The sequence below is a fragment of the Cervus canadensis genome, chromosome 12, assembly GCF_019320065.1.
Source record: "Cervus canadensis isolate Bull #8, Minnesota chromosome 12, ASM1932006v1, whole genome shotgun sequence".
Lineage (NCBI taxonomy): Eukaryota > Metazoa > Chordata > Mammalia > Artiodactyla > Cervidae > Cervus > Cervus canadensis.
This window is the reverse complement of record NC_057397.1, coordinates 65,737,966-65,753,575: the sequence shown is the minus strand read 5'-3', so window position 1 is coordinate 65,753,575 and position 15,610 is coordinate 65,737,966. Positions and strand designations below refer to the sequence as shown.

General features: G+C 44.1%; 1 non-coding gene across 1 annotated transcript; it reads left to right on the top strand.

The window, feature by feature from the left end:
* The first annotated feature begins 6,240 nt into the window (after positions 1-6,240).
* TRNAK-CUU lies at positions 6,241-6,313 on the top strand. The gene has a single exon. It is a non-coding gene; the product is annotated as a tRNA-Lys (tRNA).
* The last annotated feature ends 9,297 nt before the right edge of the window (positions 6,314-15,610 follow it).

Genomic DNA, 15,610 nt, shown 5'->3' with positions numbered 1-15,610 from the left:
GTGGGCTTTGATGGAATAATGGGGAATAACAAAGAAGTTGAAAGAGAGTCCAAGGTTTCTAGCTTTGGAGACAGAGTAAAGCCATTTACCTGGTGGTGAGAGGACAGAAGGCAGAGGGGAGGATGGGAAGGGTGACGGGGAGGAGGTAACTAAACATTTTTAGCACTGGTTTTATGCCAGGCATTGTTTCTGTATATTTTTGTCATAAAAACCTACTTATGAAAGTAGTGGTATTATGTTCATTTCACAGGTGAGAAGGCTAAGGCTTAGAGGTGCTGCTGTCCCCCCAAGCTTGCTTGGAGAGTAACAGAGTCAGGGCTGGAAATGACACCTGCCTGACTGCAGAATCCATGCCGTCCCCACCTGCTTCTAAGTGCCCCCCAGTGGGGATATCTGAGTCCCTTGGGAGCTTGGGAGATAGGCAGAAGGTGAAGGCATCATTTTGGGAGTCTTTATGATGTAGATGGTTCCTGAAACAGTGGGAGCAGATGAGACCAGCTGGGAGAAGTGTGTGGCACAAAAAGAGAAGACAAGGACAGACCCTGGAGAAGTTCACAATTAAGGGTTACATCAGCTCCACTACAGACAACAGATTTTAATTTTCTCATAACAGAAGTTCTGATGGGGCTCTCTGTATGTTGGCTTCATTAGCGAGTCAGGCACTCGTTTTTCCTTTCGCCATATTTAATGTGTGCATTTCCTTCTCAAATTTACCTCAATCACAAAACGGCCACTTTAGGTCCCACTATCCCATTTCAGGCAGAGGGAAAACAGAAGAGGCCAAGAGAAAAGTATATCTTCCTGCCAAATGCGTCTGCTTTTAAGAAAGTCTTTCTAGGAGACCTACTCCATAATTTCTGCTTACATTGGCCAGAATTTAGTCACTTGACCTAGCTTCAAGGAAGGCTAGGTGATGCAGTTATTTAGCTAGGCCTCTTACTGCTCCAACTAAATTGTGGTTCTTCTTAAAATTGTTTTTCCTTTTTGGCTGTGCTGGGTCTTCATTGTTGCAAGCAGGTTTTCTCTAGTTGCGGTGCTCAGGCTTCTTATTTCTGCAGTTTCTTTTGTTGCAGAGCATGGGATCTGTGGTGTGCGGCCTTCCGTAGTTGTGACTCTCAGGCTCCAGAGCGTAGGCTCAGTAGCCATGACGCATGGGCTTAATTGCTCCATGGTATGTGTATCTTAGTTCCGGGGCCAGGAATCAAACCTTGAACTGGCAGGTGGATTCTTAACCAATGGACCACCAGGAAAGTCCTAAATTGTGGTTCTTTTGGTTGAGAAGAAGGGAGAATGGAAACTGGGTAGACAACTGTAATCTCTGCTATAATGAGGTAGACAGAGGAAAGAAGAAGATAAAGAACATTTGGGGGCATGGGAGAGAATGACGCCATAAAAAAATGTAATAGTTAGGATGCTTTTAGTTTCAAGTTATTGAGAACTCAGCCCAAGCTAGCTTAAACTTTTCTCAGATAACCAAAAAAATGTAGAGTAGAGCTCGTATGTTGGTTGGGGCTCTGGTTTTGCGTATTTTCCTGGCTCTGCCCCCTCTTCATTGGCCTTGCCTCCTAGTTGGCTTCACAAAGGGTAGTAAAATGGCTGAAATAGTTCCAGACTCACACATGCACGCCACATTGTCCAGAACAAGACCGGAGTCCTGAAATTCATTCATTCACTCAGAAATATTGCTGGGTAATGTGGTATGCACTTTTCTAGATGTTGGGGATAATGTCAATCAAGCAGATGGATTCTGGCCCCACTGGATCTTGTTTGAGTCATCTATTGCTGTGTGACATATTCCAAAACTGAGTGTCGTAAGACAGCTAACATTTGCTATTTCCCAGTTTCTGTGGGTCAGAAATTTGGCCATGGCCTGACTGGGGGACTCTCCTAAGGCTGTAATTAAGATATCAGCTGGGGCTGCTGGGGGGACCTGTTTCCTGCTCATTTGTGTGCTATTAGCCTCAGGTCATCCCTGACTGTGGGCCAGAGATATCAGTTCCTGGCAATGTGGGCCTGTCCTCTGGGCTGAGGGTTGAGATTAGGGGTGGTACAATAATTAGTGGTTTCTGTAACCTAATCTTGAAAGTGACCTCCCATCCCCTTTTCCAGGTTCCATCTGTTTTGAAATAAGTCGTTAGGTCAAGCTTACACTTAAGGGGAGGGTATTACCTCAGGGCATGAATACTGGAAAGTGGGGGTCATGGAGAACCACTTTGAGGCTCTCTACCCCAGGGCTGTATTCTAGTTAGTGGAAACGGACAGCAGACACAGTATATCCTATGTAAGTGACAACAAGTGTAATGAAGGAGAAAAATAAAGCAGAGTGAAGGAAGGTGTCCCTCATGAGATGACTCTTGAGTAATGTCTAAAGCAGCCCAGGCAGGGAGCCATGGATGTCTGTGGAGGAGCGTTTCAGGCGGAGCCGAGGGCAGGAGCAAACTCCCTAAGGCGGGAGGGTGCTTGGCATCTTTAAGGAATCACAGAACCAAAATGGCTGGAGCTGAGTCAGCAAGCAAGGAGAGAGAGGCAGAGTGGGAGATGGATTATGGGCTGACGGACGGGACACAGTAAAATCTTTACTGGAAGGTTCTGAGTGGTGGTGTGATATGATCCATCTTACTTTTTAAAGACTGCGTGGTGTGTGAAACAGATGATACACGGGCCAAGAGTGAAAGCTGGGATTCTACAGCAGGAGCTCAGGTGGGAGATGATGGCGTCTCGGGTTGGGTGGAAGTGGGCAGGAGTGATTGGATGCCAGACATGTTTAATAAAGCTTGTGGATAGGCCGCATTTAGGGTATGGCAGAGAGGAGGCAAAGACAACTCGGGCTTCCAGGGCCAGCACCTCTGAGGCTGGGCTTCCATTTGCTGGAATGTGATCGGAGGAGAGTAAACCAAGGATCTACTTGCAGTCATGTGAAGTTTGATATGCCCTTAGATATCCAAGTGGAGATGGTTGCGGAGGAAGTTGGAGTCTGGAGTTCAGGGGTGAGGTCCAGGTTGGCAATAGAAATTTGAGAGACGTCAGCGTCAAGTTGGCATTTAAAGCCGCGGGACCAGATGAGATTGCTCACCTGGTGAATATGTCTCAATGGACAAGACATCCCTCAGAACTTTTGGACATGGGAGAATGAGGAGGATCTGGCAAAGGGGAATGAGAAGGAGAATCTAATGAGAACCCAGGGAGGTTCTGGGGAGGTAGGCAGCAGGCTTCACGCTGGCGGCCACAGAAAGTGGTGCTCTCCGCCTTCCAGATGCCTCCAGGGGGTCTGGGGTGGGGGGGCGGGCCACAGGACTTGAAAGGTGGTAGAAGGTCACTGATGACATTAGCAAAAGCAGTTTGCAAAGCATCCTGGAGTCAACAGCTGGATGATGGTGAATTTTGGAAAGAGTGAAGTTTAGGAAGAGACCCATTGGGACCCATGGGGTCCCACTGGTGTGACCCTCTCTTTCAAGAATTTCAGTGTTAGAAACAATAACAGCATGAGGGAAAACACTCATTAAATTATAAAAAAATTGGTAAATGTCTCCATCAACAAAAACACTGTAAATTAAAACAGCCCAAAGGAAGAAGGAAACCTCTTAGTAAATATAACAAGTGTTAGAATCTTTATAATGGAAAAAAACTCATGCAAATTGATAAAAAAAAAAAATACTAAGACCCTAACAGATAAATGGACAAAGGACTTGAATAGGCTGTTCACAAACGAGGAAATATAACAAGTAAACAAAGATAAAGAAAAATGTTTGGCACCATTAGCCAGGAAAGAAATACAGATTAAAACCACAGGATGACGTGTTTTAGACTATCAAATTAGTAAAAAACTGTTTATACCCTTTAACCTAGTAATTCCAGCTTCAGGGAATCCTAAGAAACTAAGCCAAAACGCAGATGAAAGAGCCGGCCATAGCTTTATTTACAGTAGTTAATAAGAGGAAATAATCCAAATGCTGATACCAAAAGAATGACTTGGAAAATTTTGGTACATTCATAAGTGGAATATTAATCAACCATATATACCACATATACCCAAAATGAGACGAATTTGTGGCAACTGTGTCTTAGTCCCTGTGGGCTGTTAGAACAAAATACCAGAAACTAAATAGTTTACAGACAACGGAAATTTAATTCTCACAGTTCTAGAGGCTGGAAGCCTGAGATCAGGGTGCCAGCATGGGTGGCAGAGGGGGCAAGAAAGCTCTTTGGGCCTTCATATGTAAGAGCACTGAGCCCATTCATGAAGGCTTTACCTTTGGGGCCTAATCACCTCCCAAAGGACACACTCCCTGCTGTCATCATTTGGGGCATAGATTTTCAACATACTGATTTTAGGGGGAGGGGACACAAACATTCAGACTATAGCATACTGGAAAAGGCCTGTATCATGTTAACTGAAAAAAAGAGTAGGACTTGAAATGGTGCTTATCTTATATTCTCACCTAAGGGGAAAATATTTATAGAAAAAAGGAAACCCACCACAGTGTTGTCACAGAGGAAGCCTGGCTGCCTTCTTTCCTGCAGCACACCTTTGTTGAACTCTGTGCTGATCTCTCTTGGCCAAGTCCTGGGATTACAAAGATAATTCTGAAAATCTGCCCTCGAGGAATTTGCATCTAATCAAAATTTAAAAAACTGTCTTGTGGGAGTTAACAGTAAAGTCTCAAAATATATGAAAAGAATTGGGGGTATACCCAGGTGGTCCAATGGTTGGGACTCCATGCTTTCACTGCATGAGGGCCTGGTTTCCATCCCTGATCCAGGAACTAAGATCTGACAAGCTGCGCGCGCGGCAAAGCCAAGAAGAAAAAAGAAAATGAAATATTGGCTGTGATATCAAAATATCACAGCAAAAATGAGTCCAGCCACAAATTGAACATCAGCCACACAGATGGGCCTTTGGTGGCCCTGTCCAGACCTGCAGTTCCAGGGTTAAAGGTAATAGGGCATTGGGCACGCAAACTTAGCTGTCAGTTAACAGAGAACCAAGTGCTGAAGTTGATATGACCTTGACCCTAAGAGAAGAATCAAGGAACAGCTAATAGAATTGGAAAATGAAGCTGATGCTTGTTAGCAGGACGTGTTGTTTAACTTCCTGCTCTAAAAGGTCTGGTGACCAGGAGTACCTGAAACCAAAGATGAGTCATTATTCTTCTCTCTGGGGTTGCGTCTCCATCCCACCTGTTTGACAAAGACTGGCTTGGAGTTCTCACTGTTCTGTCGGGATCATTTCTGCTGGGAATGTTACTGTTTTCAGGTTTCTCATGGGTGGAAAAGACAGAGAACCATACCTTCTATTTCTACAGTCCTTAACATAAATTTCAAAAAAAATTCTGACTCACCAGCAAATTGAAGAATGGTGTCAGTAGTTGTGAAACCAATTCTGTTATTTATTTTCTGATAGGGCCGTCTCAACCTTGAGTCCTTCACCTATCAAATTGCAACCATTTGACAAATACTAAATAAGAAAAATAATGGCTCTGATGATATTGGGGAGAAAGCTCTCCTGGAAAGCTGTGTTCCGAAAAGGTGAAAGAGGTTATTTTCAAAGTGATTAAGTGTTTTAGTCCTAGCAAGATCGATTTAGAGAACAAAGGCAACATCATTAAGAGAGATCCTAAAGGTCCACCTGAAGGAAAATGAGTTCCTGTTTGTAAAAGTAAGTTACATTTAAAACATTCAGTTCTCAAGAGGAACTGTCAGTAATTACCATGTAATGAGGACTCAAACTTCTAAAGACAAACTGCCTGGGTTCAAATCCTGGCTCTGCTTCTTACATTATATTGATAGCTGTGTGACCCTGAGCAAGTTACTTAATTTCTGTGTCTCAGTGTTTTCCTGTAAAATGGGGACAGTGATAGGACCCACCTCATAAGGTTGTGGTGGGAACTAAATGAGTATTTTGTAAATAGCTCTCAGCAGTACCTGATATGACACTTGCTGCATAGTGAAAGTGAAAGTTGCTCAGTCATGTCCGACTCTTTGTAACCCCTCGGACTATACAGTCCATGGAATTCTCCAGGCCAGGATACTGGAGTGGGTAGCCTTTCCCTTCTCCAGGGGATCTTCCCAACCCAGGGATCAAACCGGGGTCTCCTGCATTGCAGGTGGATTCTTTATCAATTGAGCTCTCATGCTTGTTAAATAAAATCATGAATAAACTAAAAGTAAATGCTATTTTTTCTTGCCATCACTTGTTTAAATAGCAATTGAAAGGTCGGGGCCTCACTGTCTGCACAACGGGCCCGGCTAGCTCAATCGGTAGAGCATGAGACTCTTAATCTCAGGGTCATGGGTTCGAGCCCCACGTTGGGCGCCAGATGTTAGAAAAACGCCGTGGGAGGAAAAAGCCACCTCTAAGGACCATTGATGAAGGCCTTCATTGAGCGGTCGCTCTCGGGCAGAACTCCCGGGGCGGGTGAGTGAGGAGACAAAGGGAGTCTGCGAGGTATGAGGGGGTGGGGAGGGGTTTTATAGCCAGGGCCGGCGTCCAAGCCAGGTCTTTTCATATAAGGAAGAAAGCGCGGGCTACAGCGGCGGTCAGTGTCCGAGGGCTCTGGGTGGGTACCTGATTGGACCAGGCTGCAGGGGGTCGGTCCCTGGAAGTTAGCCAGCCTCTGGAATTTGCCTTGCGGCACTTTCCCGGGGCATGCCCCGACCTTTCAGCAATCACCCCCAAAACAAGCACATGAAATACTTCCATAATGACAATGTATTGAAGTATTATTCATCTAGGTTTCTTCTTCCTCTAGCTGTCCTGTTCTCCCCCTTTCAGGCAGGTAGCATTGCTCTCTTGTGTCTTTGGCCAGAGGGATTCATTTGGAGCAGGAAGCCCAAGGGATGAGGAGGTGACTGAATCCAGGGGCTCTTCCAGTCTTTAAGGAAAGCCTAAGCCTGTTGAAGTGATGGGTGATACTGAGTGTCCCCGGAGCGGTGGGGGTGGGTGAGGCTTGGGAGTGTAAGAAAAGAGGAGGGCGGGGAGAGTTTCTGGAGACCGGCCTAGCAGCTGGGAGCCGATGCAGGACCTCAAGGGTGGCTGTCCCTCGGGGGATGGCTGTTCTGTGTGCTGGGAAAGGTAGCACCATCTTCCCATGCCTCGTGGCCCGGAAGTTAGGCACTCCAGACTCCTGGGATCCTGGACTAAGACAATGTCGGCCTTGACTGTGAGAACGCAGTGGTTAGTGCTGACCAATAGAAACATAATTCGAGCCACATTTGTAATTTCAAAGTTTCGAGCTACAGAATCTAGCTCCCCCTTAAAAAAAAATCCACCTTAAAAAAAAACAACAAAATTAAAGGACACAGGTGAAATTAATTTTAATAATATATTTTATGTCTAAAATTTTATCCTTTCGACATGTAATCAAGCACTACTGAGATATTTTACTTTTTTTTTCCTGTGGGCCTGTGAAAGCTGGTATGGAGTTCACACAGCGTATCCTCATCCAGACTGGCCCATTTCCAAGTGCTCAGTAGGCACATGCGGATGGTGGCTACCATGTTGGCCAGGCCAGGCTAGAGGCTCTTGTTTTCCTGGTTGCAACAATTTCCTGGATTCTAGTATGACCCTGACAGGGAAAAGGACTCTGAATTGTTTACCCAAGAGGTATTTATGGAATGCCTACCATGTGCTAGGCCCATCATTCCCCAAATGTGGGTCAAGGAACCCTTGCAAGCTGCAGTGAACTCAAGGAGGCTTCAGGGAGTGTTCTACATTTTTGAGGGAAGCCTGGTCATTAGGCCAAACTATAGTCCTCTCAGATGCCATCCATCTTTGCAAAGCTGGGTGCTCAGCAGCTGCTGTGATAAAATGTTCAAGTTCTATAGGGAAGTCAATGTGAAACAGCAAAGGAGGGTGGCAATGAATAGGGCTTGGGAATCAGAGTTAGGTTGATTAAAAGGGAATTTGAGCTTCCCTAGTGGCTCAGAGGTTAAAGCGTCTGCCTGCAATGTGGGAGAACTGGATTCGATCCCTGGGTTGGGAAGATCCTCTGGAGAAGGAAATGGTGACCCACTCCAGTATTCTTGCCTGGAAAATCCCATGGATGGAGGAGCCTGGTAGGCTACAGTCCAAGGGGTTGCAAAGAGTTGGACATGACTGAGCAACTTCCCTTTCACTTATTCATAGAAGGTGATATTTCTTACACGCTAGACTTTATAGACATTAATTTATTATACACCTGTGCTGGGCTGTGAGCTGTTATTTTAAGAGAAGATTTATTTTAAGGGGTGCTCGTGGAAGTGAGGAAAGAAGATATCTTCACGGGAAGTCCGGGAGGTCCTTCCATTAGGCCTCAGGGCTAGAATGGGACACTGGCATCTCTGCACCTGTAGAGACTGGTCACTGGTCAGAAACTGGAGGTCACCTGGGGCATGGCTCGGCTCTCCTGACTGGGTCACCTCCTACCCCTTTGCACCAAGAATGAGTTGCTGTCCAACCAAATCTGTGTCTTTTCTGAGTGTCTTTTGGTTCTGTTCCTGAGAGAGTCAGTTCCTAGGCAGGTTGAAGAGAAGTCTGGGGTCCTTGAGGAGAAAATGGTCTGGAGTTCTCCAGGAAGAGAAAAGTTCAAACCTCTTTTTCTTAAAGCCCAGAGCTGATCATTGTGCAACAAAACAACTCTTCTTGCTCAAGGACATGTTTTGCCTTAAGCTCTGTACCAATGATTATATAACAACAATGTATACTGCTTGAGGACATGTTTTTCCTTCTTGAGAACCTTCTGACTAATCCTGTCATCTTAAAATGTATATTATTGGAGTGAGTCTGGTAAGATCTTTCTATTGTTGGTCCTAATTCCATTATCTCGATCTGATCTCTGGTTCCTCTGCCAAAAATTGCCAACATCCCTAGGATTATTGAAAAAGCAAGAGAGTTCCAGAAAAACGTCTACTTTTGCTTTATTGACTATGCCAAAGCCTTTGACTGTGTGGATCACAACAAACTGTGGAAAATTCTTCAAGAGATGGGAATACCAGACCACCTTACCTGCCTCTTGAGAAATCTGTATGCAGGTCAGGAAACAACAGTTAGAACTGGACATGGAACAACAGACTGGTTCCATGTCGGGAAAGGAGTATGTCAAGGCTGTATATTGTCACCCTGCTTATTTAACTTGTTTGTAGAGTACATCTTGAGAAACACTGGGCTGGATGAAGCACAAGCTGGAATCAATGTTGCTAGGAGAAATATCAATAACCTCAGATGTGCAGATGACACCACCCTTATGGCAGAAAGTGAAGAAGAACTAAAGAGCCTCTTGATGAAAGTGAAAGAGCAGAGTGAAAAAGTTGGCTTAAAGCTTAACATTCAGAAAACTAAGATCATGGCATTTGGTCCCATCACTTCATGGCAAATAGATGGGGAAACAGTGGAAACAGTGGCAGATTTTATTTTGGGGGGCTTCAAAATCACTGCAGATGGTGACTGCAGCCATGAAATAAAAAGACACTTAATCTTTGGAAGAAAAGTTATGACCAACCTAGATAGCATATTAAAAAGCAGAGACATTACTTTGCCAGCAAAGGTCCATCTAGTCAAGGCTATGGTTTTTCCAGTGGTCATGTATGGATGTGAGAGTTGGACTATAAAGAAAGCTGAGTGCCAAAGAATTGATGCTTTTGAACTGTGGTGTTGGAGAAGACTCTTGAGAGTCCCTTGGACTGCAAGGAGATCCAACCAGTCCTTTCTAAAGGAAATCCATCCTGAATATTCATTGGAAGGACTGATGTTGAAGCTGAAACTCCAATCCTTTGGCCACCTGATGCGAAGAACTGACTCATTTGAAAAGACCCTGAAAAAAAAAAAAAAGAAAAGACCCTGATGTTGGGAAACATTGAAGGCGGGAGGAGAAGGGGATGACAGAGGTTGAGATGGTTGGATGGCATCAGCGACTCAATGGACATGGCTTTGAGTAAACTCTGGGAGTTTGTGATGGCCAGGGAGGCCTGGCGTGCTGCGGTCCATGGGGTCGCAAAGTGTGGGACATGACTGAGCGACTGAACTGAACTGATTTATTTTAGAATAACTAGAACTATTTTGAAAGAGTCATGTAGGAGGACTCAGTCTAAGCAACTTCAACGTTTATTTAATAGGTACAGTAATAAAAATTGTAAGGTATGGGTGGAGGTATAGCCACAGAGGTCACTGAAACAGATCAGAGGACCCCACAATAGACCCACACAAGTTGGGCTAGCTGATGTTTGATGGTGATGAGAAAGCAATTTGATTGATGAAGGGTAATCTTTTTAATGATGTTGGAACAATTAGACATCTTGAAGGAAAAACCCTCCCCAAACAAACAACAAACAAAAACACTTGGGCCTATGCCTCATACTTTATACAAAAATAAACTCAAAATTGATCATGGACTTAAAAGTAAAATGATAGAACTTTTAGAAAAGAATGTAGGTGAGAAATCTCAGCATCTAGAGTTAGGCAAAAAGTTCTTAGACTTAACACCAAATGTAAGGTCCATAAAGGGAAAAATGGGTAAATCAGACTTCACCAAAATGACAAATGTGCTCTGAGAAAGGCCCTGTTAAAAGAATGAAAAGAGAAGCTACAAATCAGAGCATACTGCAAACTGCACATCCTACAAAGGAATGGTATCTAGAACATATAAATAAGTCAAAACTCAACAGTGAAAAATCTAATTAAAAAACTGTCAAAGCACATGAAGAGACATTTCACCAAGGATGACATACAGATGGCAAATAAACACATGAAAAGATGTTCAACCTCATTAGTTATTAGGGAAATGCAAGTCCCACCATGAGACAGTACTACACATTTATCAGAGTAGCTTCAATAAAACATAGTGACAATCCCAGATTCTGGTGAGAATGCATAGAAACTGGATCACTTATACATTGCTGGTAGGAATGTAAATGGTACAACCACTCTGGAAAACATTTTGGCTGTTTCTTTTAAAATTAAACATACAACTACTATGTGATGCAGCATTGTCCTCCCAAGCATTTATCCAGAGAAATGGAAGCTCATTCTCACACAAAAACCTGGACATGAGTCTTCGTGGAAGCTTCAATTCTTAACAGCCCAGAACTGGAAGCAATGAATATGTCTTTTGATGAGTGAACAGTAAACAAGCTGTGGTACGTTCATACTCTGGACACAACACAGCAGGGAAAAGGAAGAGGCTATTGAAATAGGCAATGACCTGGATGAATCTCCAGAGATCTATGTTGAGTAAAAAAAAGTCAGTGGTGAAAGATTACACGTGGCAGCATTCCATTTATGCAACATTCTTTTTTAAAAATCAAAGTGTAGTTGATTTGCCATATTGTGTTAGTTTCAGGCGTACAGCAAAGCAATTGAGTTACATATGTATATTTTTTTGGGTTATATTCCATTATATATTATTACAAGACATTGAATACAATCCCCTCTGCAGGTGTGCATGCATGCTCCATCGCTCCAGTCGTGTCCGACTTTTTGACCCTAGGGACTGTAGCTCGTGAGGCTCCTCTGTCCATGAGATTCTCCAGGCAAGAGTACTGGACTGGGCTGCCATGTCCTCCTCTAGGGGATCTTCCCAACCTAGGGATCGAACCTGCGTCTCCTGCATTGGCAGGTGGATTCTTTACTGCGGAGCCACCAGGAAAGCCCATAGTTCCCTGTGTTGTACAGTAAATCCTTGTTGCTTATTCTCCATAGTAGTTTGCAGAATAATCGCGCAATCTAATCATCCTCCAGAGAAGGCAATGGCAACCCACTCCAGTACTCTTGCCTGGAAAATCCCATGGATGGAGGAGCCTGGTAGGCTGCAGTCCATGGGGTTGCAAAGAGTCGGACACGACTTCACTTTCACTTTCACTTTTCACTTTCATGCATTGGAGAAGGAAATGGCAACCCACTCCACTGTTCTTGCCTGAAGAATCCCAGGGACGGGGGAGCCTGGTGGGCTGCCGTCTATGGGGTCGCAGAGTCGGACACGACTGAAGCGACTTAACAGCAGCAGCTAATCATCCTATACTCCCTCCCCACTTTAATAACTGTAAAATTTGTTGTCTATGTCTGTAAGTCTGTTGCTGTTTTGTATATAGACTCATTTGTACTATTTTTTAGATTCTACATATAAGTGATATCATACACTATTAGTATTTCTGTCTGACTTAATTCACTAAGTATAATATTCTCTAGGTCCACCCATGCTGCTGCAAATAGCAATATTTCATTCTTTTCAATAGCTCATATATGTAATATATATTAATATATACACTATTGATATATGTTCTATGTCAATCATCTGTTGATGGGCACTTGGGTTGATCCCATGGCTTGGCTATTGTAAAAATGCTGCTATGAATATTGTAATACATGTGTCTTTTCCAATTAGGGTTTTCATCTTTTCTGGATACATGCTCAGGAATGGGATCGCTGAACTACATGTTCACTCTTAGCTCTTTAAGGAACCTCCATGCTGTTTTCCATGAAGGCTGCACCAATTTACATTCCCACCAACACTGTAGGAGGGTTCTCTTTTCTCCATACCGTCTCCAACGTTTATAATTTGTAGAATTCTTTTATATTTGTAAAACATCCCTGAAATGACAAGAATGCAATTATAGATATGGAGACCAGATAAGTGGTTGCCTGGGGTTAAGGAGGGGATGGAGGGGAGTATGGATTTAAAAGGACATCAAGAGGGATCCTTATGATGATGGAAAAGTTCTGTATTTTGACTGTATCAGTGTCAATGTCCCAGTTCTGATCTTGTACTACAGTTTTGTAAGGTGTCACCACTGGGGGAAACTGGTGAAGGACATCTGCTGTCTCTGTATTATCCCTTAAAACACGTTGGATGCATGAGACAAGTGCTCGGGGCTGGTGCACTGGGATGACCCAGAGGGATGGGATGGGGAGGGAGGTGGGGGGGGTTCAGGATGGGGAACACATGTAAATCCATGGCTGATTCATGTCAATGTATGGCAAAAACCACTACAATACTGTAAGGTAATTAGCCTCCAACTAATAAAAATAAATGGAAAAAAAAGACTGCCTGTGATCTCAAAATTTAAAAAGTTGAATCAAAAAACTTATTGCTAGGAATGTCTGCTCTACTTCCAGGTAGAAATCTCACACAGATTAATGGGTTATCAGTGAGGGCCTGGCCCAGGACCCCTCAGATCCAAGTTTACTGGTGGATGGAATTTTTCAGAAGGTCTTGTTAAACTCTCAGTGCTAGTGGCCTTCCAAAACTAAATTTACTCCCTTTATCATTGGCAAAATGAAATCCAGTGTATATAAGATATCTGGAGAAAGCTGCATAAATCCAGATGATTTTATAGCCCTAAAAGTGGGAATCAATGGGGTATTGTAAATATGCAAAATATATGTATGTAGCAAGAGTTCATGGCTATAAAACAGTTTGGAGAATGCGTCACCTGTGTGTTTCAGCTCTCAGTTCCCAGAGAGAGAGCAGCTTCCTGTTGGTAACTGAGCCCACAAATGTCAGCTCTCAGTTCCCAGAGAGAGAGCAGCTTCCTGTTGGTAACTGAGACACGGTTGTAGTGCTGGCTGGTTCCTTTGGAAGGCAGAGTGAATGACCATCTGTTGAGCACCTCCCCTGCGCTAGCGGCTTTACATTATCTGGTTTAATCTTCAGCCCTGTACTAGGAGGTGGGTGATATTACTCCCAGAGCAGACTCTGAGTCTCTCAGTGCTTCAGTGAAGACATTTGCTTCTAGCATTGACCTGAGCTTCAAACCCAAGGCGTTATAGGATAAAAAGGAGTAAGTGCCAGCCTGAAAGTCAAACCTAGGTCTCCAGAAAGCCAGCTCCTTGCTGCTACCCCTCCTGCCTACCAAGATCATCACTTGTATGTGTGTGTGCCGTCATAACTGTGTAATCCAAAAGCTGAGTTACTCCTAGGAGAGGGCAAGTGTTTCTCTGCCCTCCTACTGCTGCTAGGGTCAGACAGAGACAGGGAGGTGGGTGAGATGGAGGTCCCCCTTTCATTCACACTCTTCAGGTTGCTTTCTTGAGTCATAAAGCTGTCCTAATTAATCATTTTAGCCAGATGTTACCTTCCTAGGGTGAGGTGGGGAAGGAGAAGAGAAAAAATGGAGGCACGGTGAGATGTCTACTGAACTATTCCTTCTCCCAAGGTCTCCAGGTGTATCCTCACAGAAAGTTCCAGAGATGTCTCCCAGGCCCCAAGTTCAAATCCTGCCAAGACTCAGGCAGAGATGAGCCAGAGCAATAAGATAGAATTCACAGATCTCCCGTGACCTGCAGCTGCTGGTCACCTGGAAACTTTCTTTGTTGACCTTGTCTGGACACCACACTTTTGTGTGGTGCTCTGTACCTACATATACACAGTGTAGGGCCAGGATTAGAGAAAGGGAAGGAGAGAAGGCAGGAGGGAAGAAAGAGGCTGAATGAATTCTGGGAAGTTAATCATCTGAAAAGACTACCATCAAGGTCATGTCCAGTCTGATATTCAGACCATTATTCATTTTTTCTGTCAACAGTCATTTATTTTCATCATCTTTAGCTGATTCTTGCTTATGATCATCTATTGTCTCACAGCCTCGTGTTTTCATTTCATGGAAATAATTCCCAACAGCTGAAATCAACCTTGGCTGCACATTGCAGTCACTGGGAACACTGAAAATACTGATGCTTGGGTCTAATCCCAAGGAATTCTGACTTCACTGGGAGGGAGGTAGCGAGGTCTGAGAAGGAACATTGCTCAGTCGTGTCCAACTCTTTGCCATCCCATGCACTGTAGCCCACCAGGCTCCTCCGTCCGTGGCATTTTCCAGACAAGAGTACTGGAGTGGGTTGCCATTTCCTTCTCCAGAGGATCTTCCCCACCCGGAGATTGAACCCAGGTCTCCCGCATTGCAGACAGACACTTTACCATCTGAGCTACCAGGGAAGCCCACCTAGCGCGGTCTGGGGAGCAGGTAAGTCAGGTCTGGGGAGCAGAGGACATGACAGCTCCTTGGTGATTACAGCATGCAGTTGGGGCTGTTGTCTATGAAAATCTGAAATCCCTAATTTTTGAGTTCTCATTGAGCTGCTGATTGTTGTCTCAGGTCCAAGGTCCTCCTCGTGTTGAGGTTTTTGGATGGTGTTAGCCTTTTTCAGAGGCTGGGTGAGCTCACCTTCTTCCCCCTGGGTTGTACCTCTGCCTACACCTCTGTGGTCTGACTGCATCAGTTCCCATGTAGACGTTATTTCATGGTGTGTCTCTGCTTACCGTGTGGTTTCCCTTCTCCACCTCCTTAAGGATTGCTGCTCAGCCGTTATGGAGTGGGCCTTTGCTTTTCTTCAAGAGTGGCTCTATTATCTTTCACTTTCCCCCTTCTCTTTCTTCCATCCATTCTTTCCCTCCCCCTGACTTCCTTCTTTCTTTCCTTTCCATACTTTTAAAAATTTCTTCTTGGGGTCTTATGAAGAAGTGGAGATTTCAGCATGAGTTTAGTCCACATTCTTAAAATCTGGTGATTTTATGTTTTAACCACATGCACTTTTGCGTTATTTGCCCACAAATGTATTGTTTTTGTAATATCTTTTAAAATATTTTAATCAAAAGTTATTATATGCAGAAAGTCTAGGTAATAATCTGGAAAACTGTTTATGCTA